Genomic DNA, 16,771 nt, shown 5'->3' on the forward strand with positions numbered 1-16,771 from the left:
TATAAATTTGTTTGTTTTAGGTCACAACCTGCAGCACTCAGGGGTTACTACTGGCTCTGCACTCAGAAATCCCTCCTGGCAGGCTCCGGGGACCATATGGGATGCCAGGAATTGAACCCAGGTCTGTGCTGGGTCGGCTCCATGCAAGGCCAGTGCCCTACCGCTGTGCTATCATCTCTCCAGCCCCAGTTACTATAACTTTTCGGCAGGCTGGTAACCCCAATGGCAGATTATATTCTTCTCTTTTAAGAGAGGCTTAAATACATGCCCCTTCCTTTCCTTTGTTTCTTTAAAAATTTTCTGCTCCTTACACATACCCTCCATCTGGCTTTGACATGTCAAGAAGTTTGAAAAGACCACATGTGTTTCATGCCCTGTCTCAAAGCTCCTTCCTTTATGTCTCAATCCTGAAAAGGAAGTGAAAACAGATGCAGAGACTATTTAGCCACTTGAGCCATGACCATTTTTAAATTCTGATGTCTGATTATCAAATTAAGTCCTACATCACATGCTTAGTGAAAGATTCTGCATTAACAGAACCCTGCTTTCCTACTGGTATTTTAATTAAGGAGCCTGTGACATGTTATGGTCACTGCAACAAACTGATATGCATAGAAATTATCTCTGAAAGCATAATATTCACAGTCATAAGGTCAATTTGCATTTAAAAATTAAAAATAACTTATTTCAGAAATAGAAGCTGCATGCTTGTTTTACCAGCAATATAAACTAAGTTTTCTATTCATTCCCCACCTCATCTATCCCATCTTTCTGTGGTAATTTATATTCATATTAACATGCATGTTTCAATGCTCCAACAATCATACAAGCAAGTTCAGAGACAAAAGCATAAATAAAGCTATTCCTCATTTTATGTTCTGATTTGTGGACTCATTTGTAAGTCAGTATATTTAGATTTGCTGCACTTAGCAGCAGTTTCAGAATATGATTTTTGTCATTATTTATATATGACAATAGGTTGTTTACCCTTTGCTTTGCTCCAAAAGGGAATGAATGTGAAAAAATAAATATGTATATTGTTACATATATGTTTTACATAATCATATGCTTTATTGGAAGTAGATTAAAATTATACATGTTTATTTTAATAACAGCAATGATTTTCCAAAAAAGTTATCTGCAAATTAATGATCTAAATAAACACATATATAATAGCATCTTATTTGTAATTCCATCTACCTTTTGTTATATGTGTGGTCAAAATGGACTAGTTTGTAATCAAGTTTTGAAAATGTGCAGTCTTTGATTCTCTCTTTCTCTATTTCTCTCTCTCTCTCTCTATATATATATAAATATATATATACACACACATATAAAACTGTGCTTGCTATAATTTAATTGGGAAAATTGTGCATGCTTTGCTTGTTGTTGCCTTAGTGAGATTATTTTAGGAAGATTGTTAAATGCTCTTGCATATACTAGAGCATAATACTATTTTTTATTTAAAATATTTTCCCATTATGACTAACAGTACGTGTTAGAACATTTTGTAAAAGTGTATATCTTACACTTGGATGCACTTTGGTTCATTTGCTATTCTTTTTCTGTGAATTTGCTTATTTATACTCTTTACCTAGTTTCATATTTTGCTGTTTTCATTAAATTTCTAGAAAGATTTAAGGTCTTAAAGGTTTCTTTAAAAAACATACTTTTAAATCAGTCTTACTAAATTTATTTTTAAATTATTTTCAACATATAGAAAATTGTATATTCACCGGGCGGCCGAAAGGTGGCGCTAGAGGTAAGGTGTCTTCTTTGCAAGCGCTAGCCAAGGAAAGATTGCAACCACGGTTGGATCCCCAGGCATCCCATATGGTCCCCCCAAGCCAGGGGCAATTTCTGAGCGCTTAGCCAGGAGTAATTCCTGAGCATCAAATGGGTGTGGCCCGAAAAACCAAAACAACAACAACAACAACAACAACAACAACAACAATTGTTATTCAATGATGGGGAAGGAATTAGAGGAGTATTAGGGACACAGCTGTGCTCAGGACTTAATTCTGTCATGCTCTGCTCAGGAGTCATTCTAGTATTTTCAAAAATATATATGCAATGCTTAAAACTGAACTTGCACTTGTCATGTACAAGGCAAGTGACTTAATTCCTGTACTATCTCTGAAGAACCTGATAGAAAATATTTATATTGAATATATATTTCTCTTTTGTTCATTGAATCTCTTTTTAGAAAAAATTGCTCAATCTGAGAGGCCAAATATTCTTCTGCATTTTTCTTAAATACTTGTATATATTTCCTCCATGTTTATGTTTTTACATGAGAAAATTAGTTTAAATATTCTGAAAAGATGATAGAAGTAAGCACATAATGATAGCAATATAAAATGCTCTATTTTTTGTTTTTTATTTACTAATAATTTAATAAAAAAAGAAGTGAATAAAATATTTCCAGAAACTAAGTTTGATATATAAGTTGCATGATTATTGTAGCTTCTTTGTAATTTTTCATTTCAGGGTAAAACATATTTTGATTAAGTTAAGCTTACAGTAGAAAAGTATACTTGAATTAATAATAATGTTGTCACCCTTTTATTTTTGCTTTACATTTAATTTCTCTGATTTTGTTGTCCATATTTATTTTTATTTTAAAATACTTCCTGAGGGGCTGGATCAATAGCATAGTGGTAGGGCATTTGCCTTGCACATGGACAACCAGGAATGGACCCAGTTCGATCCCTGCCTTTTCATATGGTCCTCCAAGCCTGCCAGGAACTCAGAGCCAGGAGTAACCCCTGAAGGTCAGTAGATGTGACTCTTAAAGAACAAAAACAAAAAATACTCCCTGGAGTGGCTGGAGAGATAGTATAGGAGTTAGATGCTGGCTTGCACTCAGACAAACCACTGCTCAATCCCTAGCACATCTGGTCCCCTTAGGACTGCTCAGGTATGACCCTGAGCACAGAACCCAGCAATTAATTCGTAGGTACAGCCCTGTGTGTCCCCTAACAAAACAATTATAATTAATATCAATTTAAAATTAATAAAATATTCCTTGTTACTTTGTTGAGAATATTAACTTTATGAGTCCTTAAATTACTGAGTCTAATTTTTTAGTCATATTTTTCTAGGTTATTTAGTGAGCTAAATAGAATTTGTAAATAAAGCCTATTATTTAGAAAGCAAATAATCACTTGGTGAATACTAAGTTTCCTAGGACCTGGTGTTTTGCTTTTCTTCTGAGAGCATTATGATCAAGGATATGGTACATTTTCACAAAGACCAGACTGGACTGACACCATATTTTAATTGAACCATATTGTAATTAGTCTTATATTTAGTGAAGACATATGAAGAAACCCATATTTATGAAATTTTGCTAGTCTAAAAGAAAAGGGACCTATTGGTAATTTTTAATTGCTGTTCTCTTTGATATTTAGAAGAGTGGTATTTTCCTACTGACTATTTGTAGTAATTATTTTTATAGAGTATAATTATACTATCGGTAATATTCTACCTGTCAGGTTCACCAGCAATGGCCTGGCACGCTGAAAGGGCTTGAAGTCTCCCTTAACCAAGATACTCCTTTGCAAGTTGGACACGGGTTGAAGAGGGGAGGTAAGAGGAGGTCGCTGTTAGAACAAATGTACACACACTCACAGAAAGAAATGCTGTAAAGCAGAATCCATTTATTACAGACAAAGGAACTCCTTATATCTGTTAGGCAAAGCAGGCTTTAGACAGGAAACACTTTATCACTTGAGAGCAACTGTGTGCTCATAGTACTTGGTGACCCAAATGATATCCAAGATATGGTTCCAAGGAGTATGCCATTCTCTGTGGCCAAGGATAAGATAAGACGAAGCTGTAAGGCTTCTTTGCCTCATTGTTAGGCCCATAAAATGTTGGATAAAGAAGGGGCCCAACTGTGAAGGCTGCGAATTCGGAGCCTGGGAAGGAAACATCAAGCCAGGTCCCACCAAGGCACATCCCTACATCTATCCAAAGTAGTTTTCCTCATGGATATTTCTATAGAGCCAAAATATGTCCCTAATTATATTTCAATAAATCTCACACTGTGACAATAATGCATAGTAAAATAAAACAGAAAAGAATATAGTAAGCAATAATTGAGGAGGAGAATCAGTGACTTTAAGAACAATATGTGGAGAATTCTTGCTTTTCAATGATAGGGTCATGTGTAATATGATACCTTCAATTTTATTTCCGGCTAAAATAAATAGTGATGAATATTCAAATTGTAAGGCTAATTGATTCAATTTTACATACAATAATAGACTAAAGCAAAAAAAGTCTCACTATAAAATCTAATTAGAATCTAAGTCAGTTCATGTAGGAATAGATTTTTCACTATATTTAAGAATAGATTTTTTTTAGGCTGGAGAGATAACACAGCGCTAGGGCATTTGCCTTGCAAACCTGGGTTTGATCCCCAGGGTACCCTATGGTCCCCTGACCCAGGAGCGATTTCTGAGCGCATAGCCAGGAGTAACCCCTGAGCATCACTGGGTGTAGCCCCAAAACCCCAAAATGAAGAAAGAAAAAGGAAAGAAGAAAGAAAGAAAGAAAGAAAGAAAGAAAGAAAGAAAGAAAAGAAAGAAAGAAAAAAGAAAGAAAGAAGAAAGAAAAAGAAGAAAAGAAAGAAAGAAAGAAAAAGAAAGAAAGAAAGAAAAAGAAAGAAAGAAAGAAGAAAAAGAAAGAAAGAAAGAAGAAAGAAAAAAGAAAGAAAGAAAGAAAGAAGAAAGAAAGAAAGAAAGAAAGAAAGAAAGAAAGAGAGAGAGAGAAAGAAAGAGAGAGAGAAAGAGAGAGAGAAAGAGAGAAAGAGAAAGAGAGAAAGAGAAAGAGAGAAAGAGAAAGAGAGAAAGAGAAAGAGAGAAAGAAAGAAAGAAATTTAAAAAAAATTGTATCGTAAAGTTGGTATATTGTAGAAAATTATAGGCTCATTCAAATTCATCATACTAGTCATTTGATACCTACAATATGTCACTCACAACTAGAAATTTATATTAATAATTTCTCTTGTATTTGTTTCACTATTACATTTCTGGTGAGATAATTCAATTATTTGATCAGTAGCATAACTCACAAAACAATAATGTAAGGATTATAAGCACACAACTAGTTCAAAACTCATTTTGTCAAGAACAAAGTAGAGGCCAGGAAAATTAACCAATTTCTTTAATTCCTTGGAACTGGTCAGAGTCAAAGACTGGAAGAGAGCTCATAACACATTTCTCTGTACACTGACTCTTAATCCTAACACTGAGAATGTAAACTAAGTTTCAGAATCTATGTAGAATATTTTCCTTATTATTTTTAAGGTTTTAGAGAAAGTGCTATGAAAGTTGAAGAAAACAATTTATCAATACATGCACCACTAGCATATAACCAACTACTTAGGTTACCTTTTTGTTTTGTTTTGTTTTGTTTTTTAAATATGGAATGCTTCACGAATTTGCGTGTCATCCTTGCGCAGGGGCCATGCTAATCTTCTCTGTATCGTTCCAATTTTAGTATATGTGCTGCCGAAGCGAGCACTTAGGTTACCTTTGTAAAAGTTATTTTTACTCATATATATTTCTTTTAATTAAAAAGTTATTAAAATTTCAACATATATAAAAATTTGTTTAAAAATATAACTTCCCAACATTATTGAAACCTGCTTATATAATATGCTATTCCTCTTTTATTCTCTGCCAAATTAACTTTAATTTTAACATTTAATATTTTATATGTCTTTGTTATTAGCATTTCTTTATGATTATATATCAAAAGCTTTATATTCTATTTACCTCTATATCATCTATATAAAGTGATTTATATATATATAATTATACATATAAAGTACTGTATCAAGTATTTACTAGCTTTTTTAAGTTACTTGAATTGTTTTGTTTAAGGAATTCATTTATATTTATATAATTGCCTTTAATTTATTCATTATTTTAATTTCACGATATATTGCATATAAAACAATGCAATGTAATAAGTTATTATTTTTTAAGTCATTTAAGGAATTTTCAACTTGGGGTGCCCACCAACAACCCTCCTTTGAATATTATCATATGCAAGATTTTTTTCAAGGTTTAGTCTTCAGAATGTGATTGCCAAATTGAAAATTTGTGTATCTTCAACTTAACTAGCTACTGCTAAACTACATACAGTCCACATTTATATCTGCTTCATCCTGAACCTATTTCTTGATTTCTTTCTTCATGACTTTGCTGTCTTAGCTATATGACTCTTTTACTGAGTTAGTTTATCTCTGACCTAAACTGTCGTGGTTATGTCTTATAAGACTGGTAAGGCTCAATCACACTTTACATTGATGATACTATAAAATTTTACTCCTACTCTCATTACAGAAATTGATTCACAAAACACACATTTTGGAAAGTGTCAGAGTTCATGAGAGATTGGCAGATAATCTGAGGCAGTAGAGAAAGCACTAAACACTGACTGACAATGAAAGATGCAATCTCGACAAAGTCTCTGAGGTCCAGAGACTTAAGGTAGATTTTGTTATTAGTTGGCAAAAAGTTGCTATTTTGAGATAGGGAGGACAGCATGGTTGATGAAAAAGAGAAGCAATTTACAGGAAAAGGAAAAATCAATATTTGGAGAATCTGTGTGGAAGCAGATGAAGGAAGGACTAGATGGGTCTCTGGAAAAGACCTAGTAGGTTACATTCAAAGCACTGTATAAAAGGACTTCTCCATTGGGATTTAAGTGTCAAATTTAAAATTTAGAAAGAAATAACAGAATAATGTCCATGTCTAGACCACTAAGTGTGCTATTTTGTCTTGGTATGAAGCAAAATACAGCTGTATAAACCTACTGGTTTTAAAGATTATAAAGGAATGCATTATATATATATATCTATATTCTTATGTTTATGCAGTTAATCCTTTAGAATTCCATTCCTCAGGAAAATAATCACTCAACTTCAACAATTGACACATGTGTATTATGGAAAATAGAAAAGAGAAATATGAAAGGACTATAAGGCCATTTACATATGCAAACAGAAAAGGAAAGTACTTTGTATCATTTGATCTGATAGAAGATATTAATAGCATGTGAACCACTGCTAACAGTACAAAGTTGCCAAGTATGAAAGTGCATGGGCTTGCTATTTGATTAAGGACCCAATTTTTTCCCTCACTTTAGAGGAATAAACCCAAAACTATGGTGATATTTTCAGAATCATCACTTTAACAGTCTGCCCTTCTGCTACCTCAAGTTTCCTACCAGCATGTAGAAAGAAATGAGGTAGAATTCTATATTTTTAATAGGCAGCGATATTAAAAAATAGCTAAAATTAAAACTGAAATCAATTATTTTCCTCTTTTGAGAACCTATAAAAACATTGGAATCACATACATTATAGTAAATAAAATAAGTAAATAATAATATATGTGACTTTATATTAAACTTATTTTCCAGATAGAAAAAGTATTTAGGAATAACCATCTTCATTTTGTGAAAACATGTTAATTTTCTTTCTTCCCGGACCGAGCTAAGTGTTAGAGCTTACTCCTGACTCTCTGCTTAGGAGTTTCTTGTAGTGATGTTTAGGGGTTCATATACAGTGTCAGGGATAAAATGGGGTCAACTGCATTAAGGCAATGTACCATCTTTGTGGGCACAGTTATATTTTTTGAAAGTTAAGGGAGAAAAAATATCTCATAAGTGTGCAAGGCCCCAGATGATTTCATCTTACAGTGATTTACCAAAGAGGAACATCTCTGGGAGGCTAATTTCTAACATCTTAAACAGTACTATTCACCAAAGGCAGAGTTGTACTGGCTGATTTGGGGATCTAGAATGAGCAGAAGTTCTAGTATTTCTAATAGTAGAGCTTCATATTAGCCAGAGTTGTCCAGAAAAACAGAACTAGTGGCATGGGTACATGAGAATATTAATTATGGAACTGGATCTTATAGTGACAAAGATAAACATATGCCACACTCTGCTGCCTGGGTGTTGGAGAAAGAGCAGGCTGTGATAGTCAATCCTAGTTCAAAGACTCCAGCACCAAGAACTCTGATCTGAGGTTGGTAGAGATGTGTATATCTGCTAGAGTGATCATTAGTTCATGTAAGACTTACATCTAAGATTAAAAAATTAATTCATCTGCCATTCATTTTCACAAAGCACAAAGACAAGTATGATTTTCTACTGGTTTCTTGAGTTATTATTGGCAATCACATTCAATGGCCATTGAATGCAGACATTCAATACATAACATCTACTCTAAAGAGACCATTTCTCCCAACGTAAATTCTAATGACATCTTCATGACCACATTCTCCAATATCAACTTCTTACACTGTGAATTGCAACCCTTGTGGGGCTACTTAACTGAATGTTGGGGGACAAAGTGGTAATAGAAAAATGTTTCTGAATATGTAACTACCAAAAATTCATTCAAAATCAAGCTTATAATGAATCCTGAATGTTTCTGTAGCAACATCCATCTACTTGACATTCTGAAAAGTATTTCAGAAGTCCTGCTATAGCTAGGCATCCTGGGTGCCTGAGTTTTCTATAATATGATGTGTTATAGATGCCTGCTTCAGATGAACTTAATGTTAAAAAACAGATACAGCCTCATTTCCATTTGTATTGTTAACTTTCCCAACAACCTTTATAAAGATTAGAGCACTTGTCAGATTCAGGATGGAAAGGGGATACTGGTTTAACAAATTGTCTCATTAGTGGTTCTAAACTGGGATTACTTACTAATGCTTCCTGTTTCATCCAGGTGCTAAGACAGCAAAGTTGTCATTGCACTGATGTGAGTCAGATATTAAGACTCCAGCCGTGTCCTTAAGTTTTATGAGATGAAACTGAGAATGTTTCTCTGGTGTTGCTAGGTAACAGTAAATACCTGGAATTCTTTATTTATAGGCACTTTTTCTTTCCTCTTATTTTTACATATATCCAGTAACGTTTCCACTGTGATAGAGTATTGATACAAAATATGGATAATAGAGGTCCTGTTCCTGCTGATATGATGGAATGTGGGTCTTCAACAAATCAACTTTCTATTTTTGCCTGTCTTACTACTGCTAAAATAAAAATTAAAAAAAAAAACTGCCCTCTTTCATTTACTTACTTTGCAAATCTTTATGCAATGTCTCTACATATAAGAAACAATACTAATTCTTGGGGAAGGGAAGATAAGAAAATGACAGTCTATGCTAAATAGTAGAAAGACAGAAAATTAAATGGACTGTATTTAATAGAATATTAAATAGAATATTTAGGGACATGGAAAATAAAGCTCAAAAGAAAATGGAGTGTGAAATAAGTTACCAAATTATTAAGGTTACTGTTGAAGACACAGGCATTGTATGTAAGAGTTTAGAGAGCTAGCTTGAATTCTCCATAGAAACACTCCTTCCATAACCTAAAAATCATTGCCAGTAAACTTAAAAGAATGAGAATATTCTCTTGCACTTAAATCTTACCTTTGTTTTAAATTCGGTCATTTACAGTTTTTTCTTCTGTGCTTTGTTTGCATACATACAAATGTAGAAGACAATAGATTAAATTCCATTTTGCTGATATACACAATAAAGCTATGAAACCCAGACATTCATATAAGCACTTATTACAGTATATACATATGTTTATTGTCCAAAACTTCATTTTAGACTGATTATTGGAAGAAGCAGAAGACATAGGGAAGGATCTGGAGACAAAACAAAATATAAAGCTAGAGCTGTGTAAGTACCTTTTACCCCATGGGACATCTCCATTTGTAAAAGTGTCTTCTGGTCTGTAGCAGGAAGATAGCGGCTCAGAATCTCTCTTAAACTTTCAGTAGAGAAATAAGGACTTAGATTTGTTTAACAACATTACTCTTATTTGCTGTGCTTTTTCTGGTAAACTCACATAACTGGCTTCAGCACCCCCAATACTCTAATCTAGCCCCTTCCTCCCCAGCTCCATCTTTCTTTTGCCTTTAGCTTGAGATAATCTTTAAGGTTTTGGTTTAGGCCTTTCAGAGTTTATTGACTTTCCTGTGTGTCCAGGAAGTATGCACATTACTAAATCTTTGCTTTTCTCCTTTTAATCAGCTTTAATTACCTCAGCCAATTTAGAAAGCTAGAGAGAAAATTAATTTTCCTCCTATATGCACATTCATTTCTGTTTTCTGTCCATATTTAGAACACTATATGCTTGTGTTTGAGACTCTGGGGTTTGACCAATCCAGAGAGATTTTAGGTTCCCAAGGGAACCAAAGACTAGTCTATGCCAAGGAGAACTAACTTGTCTTTCTGCCTCTGGCTACCTTGTGTCCTAGAAAAGACACTTCTACTCACCAAGAAAAGAGACTAGAGACAAAAAGAGATATCCTCATTTTCTCTCAGCTTTACTATTTTTTTTTTACCATTCTACAGTAGGGAATAAAACAGAATGATGTTGACAAGGACACTGGCACCCAGCAAATGACCTCCAGAGAAGAGCACAGAACTTAAGCAGAAGTCCCAGTCTTCAAGTTTGTCTTCATTTGAGTTTAACTGAAATTATAGAACTGTTACTTAAAATTATGCCATTTTTAGGTTACTGCAAAGAAAAGAAAATTTACTCTGTGATATAATCACAATCACAACATATCATATCATTGTTAAGATAATACTCATTTATGCAGAAAGATAATAGCCTTTATATTTCTAAAAGTCAAACTTCTTGTAGAACTATAGAGCGTTTCTTATACTTATCATTTGTAAAGAGTTTTACAGGACATTTTTACATAGATTTATCACTTAATATTCATATTAAAATGATCAGGAGGCCAGAGCAATAGTATAGATCCTATATTAAGGCACTTGACTTGCATGAGTTGACCTAAATTTGTTCTCTTGAGTCCCACCAGGAGTTCAAAAACCTAAGTACTTCTCACTTGCTAAACCTCAACAGTTTTGCCTCTGAGACTCTGTACTCATCATGAAGCAAAAATGCAGGATTTGTAACATAGTCACTATCTTTGCCTGATTGAAATCACTAAGACAAGAAAAACATCTATCTCTGACAAATAAAATTTATCTTAATTTGGCTCCTTATTAACTGACAGGTTATATGTGAATATGTTGACTTTTATTTGTCACCAGAATCCAAAGAAAAATAAATTCATGAAGTTAAAATTTCATTCATATTGGATCTGAAGAATCTCATCCACATCTGCCTCTTCATTCAACGTTATTCTTCCTCTGCTCCCTGTGTATCCTATTGGACCATGGGAATATGCAGGAATCTAGCATTCCCATGAGGATGCTTCTCCTTGACACTGCCTTTTCAGTGGGACTCTTCTTGGAACAGAGTGAAGGTTTCCACTCATTTTTGATTGCAAAATTCTACTGGATTTGAGGACTTTCAATGCTCTGACCAGAGAGAGGTCATGAAGTCTCAGCAGTCAACAGAGCTAATGTGCTCATTATTTCTCCTTTAACTCTTCTCCCACTCTTGACCTTTTAAAATAAATCTAGAAGCCCTCCCAAGCAATACTAAGTAGGCCTGTTGATTGTGACTCCCAGCCAACTAAGCCAAAAATAAATGAGAGTGGTGCTGGGAATTAACTGGGCTATGCCAGTGGTGCTAAGTAGCCTCCAAAGTTACAGTCAGAAGTATCAGGAATGTACTAGGGAAAGGTTCCTGTCCTAATCAAACTTATGGCACTGGAAATCAAACCAGGATTGAATGCATGCAAAACTAACCCCTTACATATGCCTTCAGCTTCTCCTATCAATTTTTTCTGGTTTGTTGTTTCTTTTTGTTTTGGGTCCATGCCCTGTGGTGCTCAGAATTATGCCTGACTCTGGACTCAGGAATTACTCCTGAGATACAGGATTGTACCCAATTTGGATGCATAAAAGTAAGTGCTTTTGCTCTAGCCCTGCCCTACCAATTCTTTGCAAAAGAATTTTTTTAAATCAAATATCTGAGTTTGAAGGAAGAAATAACTACTGCATGTATGCTTCTCAGACATCTTGTCTAATATTTCCATACACAAAAGCTTCCAAATTGGAATACAAAAGTCAGGAAGGTACTACAAAGCTACTTTCCTATTCCTCCTGTGACCCAGAAAAGCAAACAATATTCCAGTTACTTTCTCACCATTAAGCAAATTCCTATGATGTGTCAAAATATCTCCTGGGAATTTTGGTTAGAATTTTGCTCTCCACAGCTATCGTTGCAGAAACAAAAAACCCAAGTCTCCTCAAACAGAAGATACTTATACAGTATTACAAGATCAACCCTGATGTACTTGTTCTTAGAGTCCTTCACCAGCCTTTCCTTGTCAGGTTCTCTCTGTAGAAAGGTAGTCCTATTTCCCAGGTGCCAACATCCCTATTTTCCAGCTGTATTTGGCTAAAAAGAGACACCATATCTCTATGAAGATAGAGGTGAGGAGAAATTCAAGATGTTGATCTTTCCCTCATTCTTTACTTAAGATTTTTTTTTTTTAGTTTTGGATCTATACCCTAAAGTGCTCAAGGATTACGTCTGTCTCTGCATTTAAAAATCAATTCTGCCAGTGCTTGGAGAATCAAATGGGATGCCAGTGATTGAACCTTGGTTGACTGCCTAAAATATATCTTCTGTCTATGAAACATTTCTTATGTAGCTACTGGATGTTCCTGTAATTCCAGGTTCTACTAGACAAATAATTGTGATCTTTCGTTTCTGAAAATCTTGTCTTGTACTATCGTAATGACCACCTATCTAGATTTTCCTGAAATAGAGGGGTTATTGAATTTAGAACTTTCAGAAATAAATTTGAAAAAGTTCTGAGTAATCCTAACAGTTACTCATCAGTAGTAACAAATATTCATCCATCTGCCACCTCGTTCTAAGTAGTAGTGCGTGCTTGAAGCTAATTCTCAGTCTCAAAGTTTGTCCAGGGTGGGTTGGCAGACTCCCTTATCTGTTCAGCCTGGTCTTACTAGTCACTTGTTTCTCCTATAAATAGTTAAACATATTCTGTTTTCCTCATTAGAACAGGTTTTGTGGTGCTATTTATTTTTCTCCTATTCACTCTGTATGCTTCAGGAAATATCTATAATTCTGATAGAGTTTCCTAGCTAGTAAATCGCAGAGTTGTTATTTATACCAAAAACTTCCTATTACCATGTTATATTCAGAGGAACTGCACTGCATCTTGGGGAAAGTTGTTTCTCCACACATGTCTTCCTCACTTTTATAATTTCACCACCATAAAGATAATTATATATTACCTATTCCTTAGAGGATAGTTCATTATAAGACAATTTTAAAATGAATTATTTTTAGCACAAGTCAAACATAACTCTCTCTTCTCTATCACTCTCTCCTCTCTCTGTCTATCACTCTCTCCCTTTTTCTCCCTCTTTCCCTCCGTCCCTCTCCCTCTCTGCTTTTCTAAATTGGAGTGGGAAGGAAAGAGGAGGCTGTTCCTGTTCAGTGCCCTGTCAATTCTGCTGAGCAAACAGAACTTTCTTTAGTGATTAAACTTATGATGATGGTATAAATCACGCAAGCACAAGTAGGGCATTTGGTTATTTATTATTAGTGAATATATCTTTACATTGTTATCTGAACAAAAAATAAAAAAACACATTACAGGAGAAATGTGTTTGACAAATTATATTATGTATATAACCATTGCTATAGTAACAAGCAACTAGTTCTTTTAAAAAATCTAAGTTTTTTTAAATCAAATATACATTTTATGCATGAAAGAAAACTTCATAAGAGATATGGTCTTAAATATGCAGATGTAGCATAGGCTCATCTTAAATACATTACAAGGTATGCCTGTGATGTCAAGAAAGTGTCAATTAGTTCAAATTAGGATTTACTGGCTGTGAATTTTACATACTTCAAAGCCAATGAATGTTCATGTTTCATTCTGATTACATGCATATAAAATTTTGTTGCAAATTTTTGCAAATATAAAATCGAACAGAGTAGCCTAAAGCATAGGCACCAGATAGTAAAAGCAAGAGTTCCAACTTCACATTAACCTGCCTACAAGTTTATTTCAGTAGACATCTCATGAAACTGCCTCGCTGCAGCAAAGTATAGCAAGAAATCACTTTATTTTTATCACATTGCCCCCAAAGGAACTATACAATAATCCTCTTTTCTGCCCCGTATAGCCCTCATGCAGAAGTCATAGTGTTCCTGTCATTTTCAAATTGAAAAAAGACAGTATGGCTCAGAACCTTCAAAACCATTGAACTGAAGACTCAGCTTCTCGACCTCCAAGGACCAGCCCTGCTTTCCACCTGAGCTTCCAAGGTGGGAAGGGCATGTTGTCTGCCCTCTCACATATGGTTTTATAATTCCTCTGAGAGTGGGATCTAGAATGGGACAATAACTTTTCCTTGCTCAGTGTTATTTGTTCTCTAGGGATTGGTGACAGGTTTCCTATTGTTTACATTTCACACAAGGACCTGCTTTTGTTTCTCTGGCAGGTCACTCACACCTGGAAAGTGAACTCTACACTTGGTGGCTTGTTGACCACACAGCAGTGATCTTGCAGAGTCCGTCAGCAAGTTGACTCTACTGTGGCTGCTTTCTGAAGTGCATTCAGTTCATCTTTTTGAGCCAAACATCAAGAGTAATTAGCACTGATTTAAAAAAATTAATTGAATCACTGTAAATTAAAGAGCTAAAAGTTAGTCAGGTGTACAATACACAGGTGTTCCAATACCAATTCCTTCACGAGTGTACAATTCTCCACCAATGTCCCCAGTTTCCCGCTCACTCTACAACCTGCCTTCCTTTTATTTATTTATTTATTTATTTATTTATTTATTTATTTATTTATTTATATGTTTGTTTGTTTGTTTGTTTTTGTTTCCCTTTTACTAACTATGGTTTATCCTAAAAGGTCCAAAGGATAAATCAGCACAAATTGAAGCAATGGACCATGCTAAATTCTAAGAATAAAAATATTTTTTGAGTTCACATTCCAGTAACCTGGGGATAAAAATATCTTCCAACTTAAAATGCAATTCAAGCATAATAATTACCAGCCCTTTCAATATTAAGAACTTTATATTTTTCTCTATTTCAGGTACTTTATATTTTTCTCTATTTCAGGTAATCAGATAAATCCTGAATAATTGAAAAGACTTTTATAAGTGCAAATATATTATGAATAATTACAAGGAAAAATACAAATTTTTCCTTTAAATCATGCAAATAAGTTAGAAAACCATAATGTCACTGACAATTTCCTAGAAATATAGTACTTAATCCAGAAAATACAAAAAAGTCAGCATGCTAATTTTTCAAAAAGAAATAGGTCATAGATTGTTTTCCCCACATACTTTTCATAACGTGCATCTATCCATATTGTATGGTATTCATTTATTCTTGGTTAATTTAGTCAAAGGTTCCTATAATTTGTCATCTATCTATTTCCTTCAAGAAGCAGCATTGGATTTCTTAATTGGCCCTATTGTTATTCTCTTTTTAACTCAAGTATTTTAATATATTTTTCTTAATTCTTTTAGTTAGGTTCTAAATGTCTTCCTGTCTTCCTGCTTTACTTGAGTTAACATAAATATGTTAACCAATATACTCTCTTTGATTTTTTATTTAAGTGTTTCTTTAATCTCATATATATACATATAAAGTATTTCAGCTGTTTTTTATTCTTGTACCCTACAATATTTAATTTCTAAATTAAAATCTAAAATTTTTTAATGATTTGTAATGAATTGACTTTTATTTTATTTTATTTTTTTGGTTTGTTTTTGAGTCACACCTGGCAGCCCTCAGAGGTTAATCCTGGCTCTATGCTCAGAAATCGCTCCTGGCAGGCTCAGGGGACCATATGGGATGCCAGGATTCAAACTACTTTTCTTCTGCCTGCAAGGCAAATGCCCTACTTCCATGCTATTTCTCAGCCCCATAAATTGACTTTTAATACTATGCTAGAAACATGCTATTTCTTCTCTTTGGACTGTATTTTCTAATATATTTAAGTTATGAGTTTTACCATGGGTGCTTGAAAAGAAGGGTACACATTTTAAAAGATCCATTATATCTACTTTCTAATTTTATTTAAATTATTTCTAATATCTGTTATCAATATTAATATGATTTAACTATTAGTGTTTATCAATTTTAATAGTAAATGATTATTCCATTAGCTCTTTACTATGTATATTTTTTCATGTACTAAAGACTAAGAGAAATGATTTTAAGTCTCTTGGTACTGATATTTTTCTGGTTTTATATGGTTTCTGCAAATTATGTGTTGTGACTATAGCTGTTATGTTTTATTTATCTTAACTGTGAGTTAATTGCACATCTCAGCACTAAGTATCTGATCCTCTATGGTTAGTACTCCATGTTTCATATTTTGGGTACTAGAATTGTAAGATGCTACTTCTTCATCCCTCCGCTCTCCTGTCCCTATTTCATTCACTTATTCATTCATTTATTTAGGTTTAGGGGCCAACCTGGGGGCACTAAGAGGTTAATACTGGCTCTGTGCTCAGGGCTCATTCTTAGTGGTGCTCCAGGGACACTGAGATGCAGAGATTCAAACTTGGGTTCATGGTGTAAAAGCCCTACCTCCCTGTGTTATCGGTTCAGCCTTTTGGATCTTTATTTTAGCCATTAATATGTTCCTGCTTACATCTGTCTTTGTATTGCTTTGTTCATGTTTCTTTAACTTACTAGGGTACATATTGGATGTGAATTTGCCTCACATATATTTGTCTACTTTAGGATTATCAGTCTTTCTTCATTAATTTGTTTTAAGTTT

General features: G+C 34.0%; 1 non-coding gene across 1 annotated transcript; it reads right to left on the reverse strand.

The window, feature by feature from the left end:
• Positions 1 to 5,425: 5,425 nt before the first annotated feature.
• Positions 5,426 to 5,532, reverse strand: LOC126008293 (U6 spliceosomal RNA). The gene has a single exon (XR_007495631.1). It is a non-coding gene; the product is annotated as a U6 spliceosomal RNA (small nuclear RNA).
• Positions 5,533 to 16,771: the final 11,239 nt, after the last annotated feature.

Source organism: Suncus etruscus, chromosome 4, assembly GCF_024139225.1.
Source record: "Suncus etruscus isolate mSunEtr1 chromosome 4, mSunEtr1.pri.cur, whole genome shotgun sequence".
Lineage (NCBI taxonomy): Eukaryota > Metazoa > Chordata > Mammalia > Eulipotyphla > Soricidae > Suncus > Suncus etruscus.